Genomic DNA, 11,943 nt, shown 5'->3' on the forward strand with positions numbered 1-11,943 from the left:
CGTAATAATACTTCCACACTCGGCAGACGTAAAGGACTGTTAAACGGAATACGGACGGCTGAAATGGAAATTAAAAAAAAACATTCCATCGGCGCTTTTCACTGAAGAACATAATATTTCTTTCATGTATAACGGACAGAAAAAGACATGTCTAAAGTGTGGCAGTGAGAATCATTTTGCTGTAGATTGCTACATGGACAGAATCGTGAATATTTTTGAGCATGAGAAGGATTTTCCAAGTCTGCCGAAACACAAGGGAATGAAACACAAGGGGACGAAACACAATGGAACGAAACACAAGGGAACGGACACAACATTGAGAAGGAAAGGCAAGAGTCACTTAGTGAAGACACACCAAATGGTAACGGACGGCTAAAATGGAAATTAAGACACACCAAATGGTAATAATGTTCAGGATATCAATAGTATAACAGAGGAAAATAGCAACAACGAGCCACATGTTTTAACCGAAAGGATGAATATTGAGCTTGAGGATAGTGAAAAAAAATCAAAGAATGTGAGGGTAACGATTCAAATAAGGAGGAGGAGGTGATATCTATCGATGATGAAATACTATATAGTGGACTAAGTTTGGAAGCGCCTGAATTAGTGATTACACCACAAGAAACTGCGCCTGTTGAGTTCACTGTTATCACGACGACTGCGGACTGAGTTCATCAAGAGGACAGAAAGAGCAATCTTAACTTGGGACACGGAACTGATCAAGGAAGAGAAGGAGGACAAACTGATGCAGAATATTAATGGAGATGATGATAGATTTGGAAAGTGCGCCTGGATACGGAAAATGGAAAATTCAAATGGAAGATGACGTCAAGATGAAAATCTCGAAGAAGAAAATAGGAACTCAAAAATGTTCAAGATCTGAAGATAATAGTGATGAGGAAAATTGGAAAAAATTGAGAGATCAAAAAGGGAAAAAGTTGGAATCTTCCTAATTTTACGTCTTCAGTCTCTCAATTGGCTGTTTAAATGTGAACGAATTATATGACGTAGGTAAACAAATGTAGCTGTTATCCTTGTCTAGGTATTATGATAGACTGATATTTTGTTATTGCAAGAGCATAATTTGAAGGATTTAAAAGCGCTGCGTTTTTTCACAAATTACTAAGATGTTTTATTAAACCCAAGTAATAATCTTAAAGGAAGTACACCAGTTTGTATAAGTAAGTTTAAATCTTTGTCTGTCATTAGCAAGGAAATGGATACGGAGGGACAGACAATAGGAGCTGAAATATCTTGTTTAAATCATGACATTCCAGTTATGAATATTTATGCCCCTTCAGGTACAGATAAAAAGAAAGAGAAGAATTTTCTAACAATAAAATCTTATATTGTTTTCGTAAAAATATTGAAAATGTAGTTTTCGGAGGGGATTTTCATTGTTAAATCCAACAGAGATGTTAATTCGGGGAAGGATAATTTAGTGTCAAAATCATTGCAGACCTTCATAAAAAATGTTGGATTAAAAGTTGTTACATGCACTTGTAAAGGCATTCCAAAATATACCTACATTATAAAATGCTATGGTTCTAGGATAGATCGCCTATATACTAAACAGCTACTCCATAATATGTTAAGTAATGATACAGCGCCTGTGGCCTTCTCTGATCATTATATGGTCATTGCTAAATTCAGGATAGGCGATGTGCAAAAAGGGAAAGGATTTTGGAAATTGATCGCGTCTTTACTGGAGACAGAAGGAATAGGTGAAAACTTTGAATGCTTTTGGAATCATGTAAAACTAAAAAAAAAAAAGACAGTTTTAAAAATGTAATTGAATATTGGGGATTTGCTAAAAAGGAATGTAAAAGGTTCTTCATTAAAGTTGCAACGAGGGTATCAATGAAAAATAGGGTTTAATGAATTTATTGCAGTATCGATTAAAATATCGATATGGCTTATGTAATGCTGGGAATGATAAATATGATGAAATTTATGCTTTGAAAAGTAAAATAAACTGTCTTCAAAATGAACTTTGTGAATGAGTAAAAATAAGAGCAAAATTAAAAGATCAAGTGGAAGGGGAAAAGTTGTCATCGCACTTGTTGGGAAAGAGAAACAGCATAAAGGCAATTACCTGGTAAAGAAGATAAAAGGTACAAGTGGACCTTTTAAAGTAATGTATGAATTTATTGAAGGAAATCACGAAGAATAATCGTATTTTCTTGAGAAATGCAAAGGAAAGGTAGATGAAGAGGACAGTAAACTTTTAGAAGAGGAATTTGATATAAATGAATGATGGAAATCATTGAATAAAATGAATAAGTGATGGATTAACTGTGGAGTTTTATAAACGATTTTGGTATATTATAAAAAAATGATTTTTCAGAGGTAATGATATGTATGCTGAAAGAAAGAAAGATATCGTAATCACAAAATTTAGGAATAATAAAAATGTCCAGAAAGTGGAAATTTGGAAATGGTTGAAAACTGGAGACCAATCACTGTTAAATGTTGATTATAAAATTCTAGCAAAACAATGGTAAATCGTTTGACACTTGTAATTGGAAAAATCATATCACCTGGACAATATTGTGGTACTCCAAACAGATCCATAATTCACTGTAATAATACAAAAAGAGACATAATGAATTATGTAAGAGAAAATCATTTGAATGCAGGGATGTTTAACTTGGACTGGTCCAAATCTTTTGATAGGGTGAACTTGCCATTTCTTTTTAGAATTATGGGAAAGTTTGAATTTTCAGTGAAATTTATTTCATGGTTAAAAATATTATATAAAGAATGTAAAAGTATTGTATAGTATGATATGTGTGAATGGACTATTTACAGACACCTTTAATGTAAGAAGGTCGGTTAGACAAGGCTGTCCACTATTAATGTTACTGTATGTCATCTTCCAAGAACCATTGTACCTAGCATTAAAAACCAATAAAAAAAATTGTACCTCCTACATTACCAAACAATGACAAAATTAAAATACAGGGATTTGCTGATGATACAACAGTAATAGTTGCAGACTATGATTCATTAATAGAGATTCACTATGAAATAAAGAGATTTGGAGTAGCAACTGGCTCATTATTCAATAAAGAAAAATCTGTCAACTCAAGAATTGGTGAATGGTCGGGCAGAAGAAACTGGAAGTTAACTTGTTTCAAAGTTGTGGACTGTGCTAAAATTTTTGGTATTTACTTCAGCAATTCGTATGCGGAAACTTGTGAAATAAATTGGTCAGATATAGAGAAAAAAATTGAAGAGGCAGTGAAATAAATTGGTCAGATATAGAGAAAAAAATTGAAGAGGCAGTTAACATGTTGCGTAAAAGGTATGTAGCTCACGCACTTCCGTTAAATAAAAAACAAGCTCAAAAGGCGAATGCAATTATTTTCAAGTATATATGGTGTGGTATGTATCGACCTATAAAACGTAGTACCCTGCATTTGTCAAAATTAGAAGGAGGTTTAGGAATAATTAGTATTGAAAAAAATGCAAGATCAATATTCAGTGTAGCTTGTTTAAAAAGGCTAATAAACTGTAACGGGTTAACCAGGTATCATTGTTCTGTAAGACTGAATTGTATGTTACAATTAGATAATTTATCAGAAATAGAAATATTTTACACCGGAATACTATTCTTTGGCAGTAGATGATATTAGGAAAGCATATCATAATAAATTCTTTCCATACATAAATAACAAAGAAATGTATTCAATCATTTGGAGAAAGAAGCCCCAGTGGTAGAAAATAATTATCCCACACTTAAATAGAAAAATATTTGGGGAAATGTTACTAGTACATTTATTAAAGTGAAGGAAAGGGAATTTGTGTTTAGATATATTCATGAGACACTAGCAACAAAACAAAGGCTCCATATGTTGAAATTAAAAGAAGACTTCTGTAGAGAAAAGAAAAATATAGTAAAATGGTTCAATTCTGTTCTTAGGAAATGCTGTAAACTAAATGATTATAGTTTCTTCAAACTATTATTCTATGATATAGAAGCAATATCAATTGTTGATAAAAACTGCCATTTTGTTGATCACCCTCTATTTGTATTGTACGTGGATGTTATAAATACGACAATAGCTGCCAAAATATCATTGTTCTTTTGAAAAAGAAATTAGATTTACAAAGGATGTATATTAAATGTCGATATAAAACAATATTTCCAATTACTATGTCACTAAAGAATTTTTAAACTATGTTTTGATTTTGATTTATATTGATTTTGTAGCAAAATGTTATTTAGGTTTATATTTATATTTTTGTATCAACAGAATTATCCAAATTATGTAAATTATTGGAGTGTAATTGTATTTTTGTATTAAAAGATAAAAAAAAATACGCCTGACGTACCCTTCATTCCTGACTGTATCTCTCAGTGGGCAGTTTTTTTACTCTCAGATTCATTTGGTATACTCTGCCATACAAACTTATTTTTCATAAAATTCTTGCCCACGTTCTTTCCCCCTTTTATTTTTATTGTATTTGCTTTCTGCTCTCTCCACTCAACTTAGAATGTCCTGTCCAGCTTGTGTTTAGCAGTTCCTGATCTCTTCTGTCAGGCAGTTGTACATCTAATAATCCTGAATCGTTCAAGCCTCAGTTTTCGTCAAAGCAGTATATGAAAGCAATAATATTCGTGATGGTACAAAATTTTAAATGTAGTCTGTATTTTATCTTTTGTATCCAGCGAGATCTTATGTATAGTTTTGAAAATTGTAATACTATTACTTATATCTTGTATGGTGCTTGATAAGTGAGAGCCGCGAATTTTATGGTTTTATTTCAAAATCCAAGGAAACTCAAGCAAACCCAGAAAGGTGTCTGTAATGGAAAAACATGAGAGAAAAACATCATATTTTTTCCTGATACTTTTTTCTCTAACTATTTCCAGTTTGCAAAGTTCCAGAGAATTAAGACTAACAAATTTAGATTAAAAAGAAATGCCGAAATATTCATTTCTCTTATTTGCTCTATTTTCACCATCGAAAATATCTCGAGTGCCAAGTGGTTGTACTAACGCTGTAAATCAATTGGAAGGTTCTCTCTCTCTCTCTCTCTCTCTCTCTCTCTCTCTCTCTCTCTCTCTCTCTCTCTCTCTCTCTCTCTCCTTCTCCTAAATTGACTTTTGTATTTCCGTTACCTTGGAATCTAGTTCCACTCCCTCGTTTAACGCAATTCTTTATGGCAAATACATTTCTAGAGATCTATGTTAACTCTGAATAAAGAAGTAAAGTTCTCCACCATGAGAAACGACAATTAGGAGAGTTCATGTGAGAATCTCAAAAAAAAAAAATGTACAGGCGGCAAATGACTCTGCTGGTTTTAGCGTTCTTTGTTTAAGCAACTAAAACTTATCCCAGTCGCCTGTTTTTCTCTGTATCCTTTCATATCGTTCAAGCAGTTATTTTCGGGTAATACCGTTTCCTTGATCATTCGTTTCCCTAATCTGTTTATGATTGGGTGTCCTCCGTATGGGAGTTAATTTTGTTTAATGATTAATGACTACTTTATTTTATTAGTTATTTTTGTAAAATTATATGTTTGATATTTTTTAAAGCCCTAATTTTCTTTCAGAGTTTTGTATTTTCGAAGTATTTCCTTGAAGGTCTTCAAGGATTTTTATCATTTTATCTCATTGTTTGCCCAAGTTTATTCACATATTTATCGTAAATTCTCACCGCTGGAAATGGGACCAGTCACGAAACGTTGGCCAGGCAAGAAAATGCCTTTCCAACAATTTGTCATCGTTTTCCATAAATCTCGGCTCTTTTCAAGCAATGACATTCCTCAGCACTGACGCTTGAAATGGAGCATACCAGTTTTAAAACCTTTCTCGTCGCTGTGAATCCATGTCACTGTTTTTTCACTGCTGAGAAAGTTTTGCCTTTACCAGACATCATTTTACAACGCTCAACTTCTGCAAAGAATCTACTTCATGTGGGAGGATAATTAGATGATTATTAAATATACAGCCAATGTCACCTTATTTCTAGAACTCTTTATTATATACCATTTATTTCAAGACTGTGATGAATGCAAATAAATGCTCAGTAAAAGGAGGTTGACAACTTTGGTAATGAATACACCAAATTTTATCACTCCCAGGGACAGATTTCTCAGTTTATCTAAGAATTATCCAGAAGAGAGGAGTTTCGGCAAAATTTTACAAGTTGTCTAAGACTCTGCCCAAAGTTGAAATGAGGTATTCTACGATTCTGACTTTTATTTACAATGGAAAGTTTTTGTTAACCCATGTCTGCCCCTACCCTAATTTGGTGGTTCTCGGCGTGATAGCAGAGTTTCTGGGTTGGCAAAAATAATAAACGAATGAACGAAATGTGGGAATTATCATCACAGGATACATACCATCTTACTGACCACTAACCTAATATAACCTAGTTGCCAGGGTCCTAATTAACTTTGTCTAGGGTTGTGGAGGTGGGTTCATTGTCCCTCTGAAAACCAGCATAACAAAAATTTAAGTGAAATAAATGGACGTCTTCTAACCTAGGACAAGGCCCTACTTGACGGGAGGTGAAGGGGATTTAGTTGGAGGATCTTTGGATCCCCCAACTTATCATAACCTAATCCACAGCTAAACATGAGGCGTTGGTAACAAGTCGCACACTCCCTTGAATACTACCATCAAATTATATAACATCACCCAAGCAGTGTTTTATCAAGGTTGCATTATGTCAAATGACAGTACGACACATGCACGATCATTTTCAAATAATCACAATCTTCATTGTACAAACCAAAATGTATACTGTGGTATACTGTGCATAACTATAAAAAGACACTTTTTGTTTAGGAAAATTCCAATCGAAAGTTACCTAAAATCACAATTAGTGGTTTCGGTTAAAATATTTTAATATTCGTTAATTAAACGAACGCAGGTAACCACTTGCTATATACAATCTTACAATAGCACGTGGTACAATATGAACTTTACTAAAGGTTGTTTGTGGTGTTTCTTCGGCTTTCAGCTCCTCCTCCTCCTCCTCCTCCTACTACTACTACTACTACACTCCCTCTTCTTTTCTTCAATCATGCTGTCGAAACTCTCTATTTCTCCTTACTACAATTGTGGGAAACTTCTCCCATTTCATCCTTAGAGTTTAGATTCTTGTATTTCGTCTCCTTTATTTTCTTCATATTTTCTTGCTGTCCAACAATTCCCACTCCCTCTTTTCACTGTCTTAAGAAATATATGACCGAAAGTTTCTCAATACTTGGCGTGACAGGCTAAATTTTAAAAACCATTCCAATCGAAAAGCATATAGTTTGTTCAGTGTCATACCCTTCTTTCATACCCATAATACAGTTGAAACTAATGCAGTATTGCTTCTTTTGCTTGTTTTACAGTTGAATTAAGTATTAAGTCTTAAAAGGAAGAGTTTTTCTTAATGCTGTATAAGTTGTCCATTATTTTGAATCCATACAAAATGTTTTCATAACAGTGCATGAACGAAAACATATGCTTTGAATTTCCTCCCTCGCGTGTTTACATTCTCACAAATACATTCTCACAATAAATTGTTGTTACTCTGTACAACTTGGTGCGTCTGTATTTGGGCAAACGAATTTATAGATAGTTTTACCTTTCAAGAGAACTAAATAATATCTCGACACCTTTCCGAATGTTTCTATCAATACAGAACAGTATGATATAGAAGAGGTAGGAGGGACCTTTACAGCAATGGTATTTATCATATAAATTGTCCCTATCCTGCAATAAAATTAAACAGAAATATGTGAATCCTTTTTTTTTTTTTGGATCTTTTAAAACGGAATTGAATAGAATTGAGAAAGATTTGTGATGTACATCAATAATTCCAAATCCCCCTTTATTCTTTGGCAAAGTAAACGGAGTTCTATCGATTGGGTGGTACAGACAAACAGACAGTCAGTCAGTCTGCCCCAGGGAGCTACTATTTTGCAAAGAGAGTTTATGGTTAGGGCTTCTCGTTTCAACAAAGTAAAAGATGAACGATCATTCTTTGCTGAAATATGGTTAATATTCTCTGCTGTAAAGTAGAGGATAGGGTACATATTTCTTATTTTTTTTATTTCTCCCCTTTTACCTATTCAGTAAGCCATCCTGATTAGTTTCTCTAGTTTCCTTTTTCTAAAATTTTGGTTTTATCGGTGTAAAGTTCTGATCCTATATCCTTTTCATACCTTGCTACCTCTTCCTATATTTACAGAGATTCGCCAGTGGTCATGAAAAATGAATCGTTTTGCGAACCCTTGATGCTTCATACATATCTGTTTTGGTAATAAAGCCTTATTATTTTGAATTAATAAATACAAGAGTTCTCGAAATATGACGTATAAAAGCATGAATAACTGATAACCCTATCCAACCGATCTTTTTATCTTTGAGGACTGATCAATTGATGAAAAATCAGTTATGATTGTGTTTACATGAATTTGAAACCGGCATATAAAGTGATCTAGAATTCCAAAGTAATTCATAATAATTCTCTGCATATGAACTTTGTATTCACCCTGTCAAAATACTTATGACCAGTCAAGGATTATGAAGCCTGCTTGGAATGTATTTCGGATGAATAATAGATTACATCCGATGCCATATCATTGCAGTCCATAAGCGGTCCCCGTTAACACCACGCTACTGCTCATTTTTCATTGCTGACTTCATATGATTCGCTCAAACCGTGTTATATATTTCATAATCTATGCTAAGAAGAGATATGGATCTCCATATCCCAGTTCTTGGGTATGAGCTTGAGGTGCCTGCATGCTGGGAATGAATAAGCTCCTCACTTAGAGCATACTTGATTACTGTATTTGCTTCGATAGCCATTTACGTCACCTATCCAGTTTCTTCTTAACATTTCAACTAATTTATCAGGATGATTTTCGTCAACATTAACATTGCCATATAAAGCTGTGTAATAGCTGTTGGAAAAAGGGAATAATGCCGTCAGTATGAAATTTCTGTCATCATTTTTAGTCCTGAATGAATTTGAATTCATATTCCTCTCTCTTCCTAATGGACAATCAGATACTTTGTAGTTGAAGGCCATGGCAAAGCTCATATTACGTGTCATTCAGTATGTATGATTACTCTTTTGTTTTTTCATTGTCAAATCCACCGTACAGTTATTTTAGTTTTTCATACAGTATATTTAGCTCATGTTTTTCCTGTGACACTATTGTGATATTTTCTTTAAAACAAAATTAGTGAAACATCCTTTTGCAGCCACATCAGAACATCAGACCACATTGGAGTTTTCCTCAGAATCTTTAAACGCCAAACGTTTTGTATTAAGGCTCAAAACCCTCTACCAACTTATGTATTTCCCATATTAAGTATATAAAATTTTGCTTAAACCATTTCGTGATCGGGAAAGCCAACAGGTATTGTTTCTCATGAACATATTTGATCAAAAGTCCCTTTAAAATGTATTTTTCAGTTTTGACTCATAATGATTCTGAGCAAAAGCATTTTCGTTTATTTAATTTGTTGTAATCTTTGGTTATATCTTTCATTCATCCCTTAGCAAGTACCTGAAGGTTTTAACTGTAGATGATCATTCTCTGTACTATGTAGTATCTTCTAGAGAAAAAACGCAGTTGAGGTGTCCAGCTAGTATTGTCTGTTTGTCGAGTAAAATAAAAACTTAATTCCAAAGAAATTAAGTGGTTTTTCTTTTGTTCCAGATGGCACTTAAACTTTCAGTAAAGGAATAACATGTACTTCCACGTCCATTTCCTGGTTTTAAACCTTAACATAGGGACACTTTCTAATGCAAATCGCAGTTTCTTCTTTCGTAGTTATACATGTGTTAAAGAAAATATCCTAATCGTTAGATAAATACATTATATCTGACGTTTTTAGTATTGTGTTCGTGCAACATCAATACGTTATTTTTGTGAAACCCTGGAAGTGAGATAAGAGCAATTTGTTTGTTGACCGGTTTCCATTTAAATTTAAGATGGCTACCGATAGCGCCAGTGATAAAGAAAAGGTTATGTGCATTGGTGTTAGGCACCCCAATAGTTTTCTTTCGTAATCAGCTTTTAAGTTTTCCTTGTCATCTCCGTGCATCTACCCAACACTGTCCTCATTCTTTAAAATCTTCACGTTGACATGATTATATGGACTTCCCACTTTCCTGCTTGTGTGAATAGTTCGTCCTTCCATGTTATGATATTCCATAAACTTCTTCTCAACTTCGTCATCTTCATTTTTATCCAGGCTCTTATCATTATCATATCTCCCCTCATGCCATATCCGTTTTCCATATGTTTGGCCAAATTTCCGCAGCTGAAGGATGTGCATTCTTTTGCTCACGATGAAATCTCCACCACTGTTTCTGTTATTAGCGTCCTCAGAATTCTCACAGTTTTTCTATCTAAAATAAAGTTTACTTTTCACATTCATCGTCATTTCCATTAGCCGATTTATTTATATACACGGGTAAAGGTCTATTCGTTTGAAAACGTCATCTCGAAGGATAAATGCATTGGCCATATGCATGACATCTTTCGAGTCATCTGGTCACATCACATATTTTTTTTTTTTATCATGGTTAGATTTGACATTTTTTCTCTTCTCGCCATGAAATTCTTAAGACTGATCTCTGACGACATTTGTCGATTATGCCTTTTTTAGTCCATTTTCTTATTTCCAGAAAGTGTATTTCCTTTTCAGTAAAATCTTCCCTCGGTGTCTTCTGTGTGCTTGGGTCAGTTAGACAGTTTCGTTTCCACAAATATAACAGTTTTTTTTATCTGTCCACTGCTCTCGTAGGATACAGAATTCTATCCTTGCCGAAGCCGGAATGTTAAAGCGTCTTCATCTTCGCTGTTCTTGCCCCATTCAGTTAATCATTTCCTTTCCCTAATGTGTGCAGGTTATTCATTACCTTTTCAATTTTTTCATATCGTTCGATTCTGTGATCTGGTTGTCCTTACTAACCGATACAAATTATTTTCTTTGCAATTCTATTGCTAGTCTAAAGTTCCTGGAAACTGCATACCATGAAAATCACGGCGATGTTTACACATCGTCGTTTCTTCTTTTCCCACTAACAGTATTTGGCAAGATTAAAGAATCAAAAATTGAGAAATGTTAATGGAGTGTGAGGAAGGTGAGAGTAGACAAATAATTTCGGCCGAACATCAATTTTCTGGGGTTAAATCACATTTCGATTCTGATTTCAACTATCTGTAGGTTGAATTTTCACTGTGATTGTTAAACTCCATAATGTAACTTGAAATAGCATGGGGTTACTCTAGTTACGGTGTAAAAATTACTTGGCTTTCAGTAGCAACATTATCTGGCAGATCACTGTTATTCTTATTAATTTCATAATCTTAATCTGACTGGAAAATCTTACCAAATAATAGGATAAACATTACAGTCTCATGGCTAAATTGACACTAAAAACAAGTAACCTCGAAATCATTCAAACTGACAAATTGAAGGATCCTATATCGAACAAAATATAAATGATTCCTATAACTGGTAACGAACAACGCTTAAGAAATATTTCGTAGAAAATATGGCACTAATATGACTTTTACAGGATACAAATCACTTAATCCGATAACTTACATTTTGAAAAACATCACATAGAAAGTTCTTGAAAATAGCGAGGTATAAAAAACTACACAACTAACTAATATGGAATTATTGTAAAATAGCATATAATTTTGACACAAGGAAAATGACGGGAGGCTGCAACAATCCTCCCAAATTTGCTGGCCTACAGATCTTCCTTAGTTTAGTCCTGTTTTTAAGATGGAGATAAAATAAGCATAAGTTTGAATACCCTGATGGGAAGTATCATCCATGGTTTCTCTCATGTTATAAAATGTTCCACTTGAAAGAGATTTTTAGCTTCTTACACTATACTTGGATTTAGTTACTAAAATCATGTCAAAAGAAACCTCATATTTGCATATTTGCAGTGT

This window comes from Macrobrachium nipponense, chromosome 43 (genome assembly GCF_015104395.2).
Source record: "Macrobrachium nipponense isolate FS-2020 chromosome 43, ASM1510439v2, whole genome shotgun sequence".
Classification (NCBI taxonomy): Eukaryota; Metazoa; Arthropoda; class Malacostraca; order Decapoda; family Palaemonidae; genus Macrobrachium; species Macrobrachium nipponense.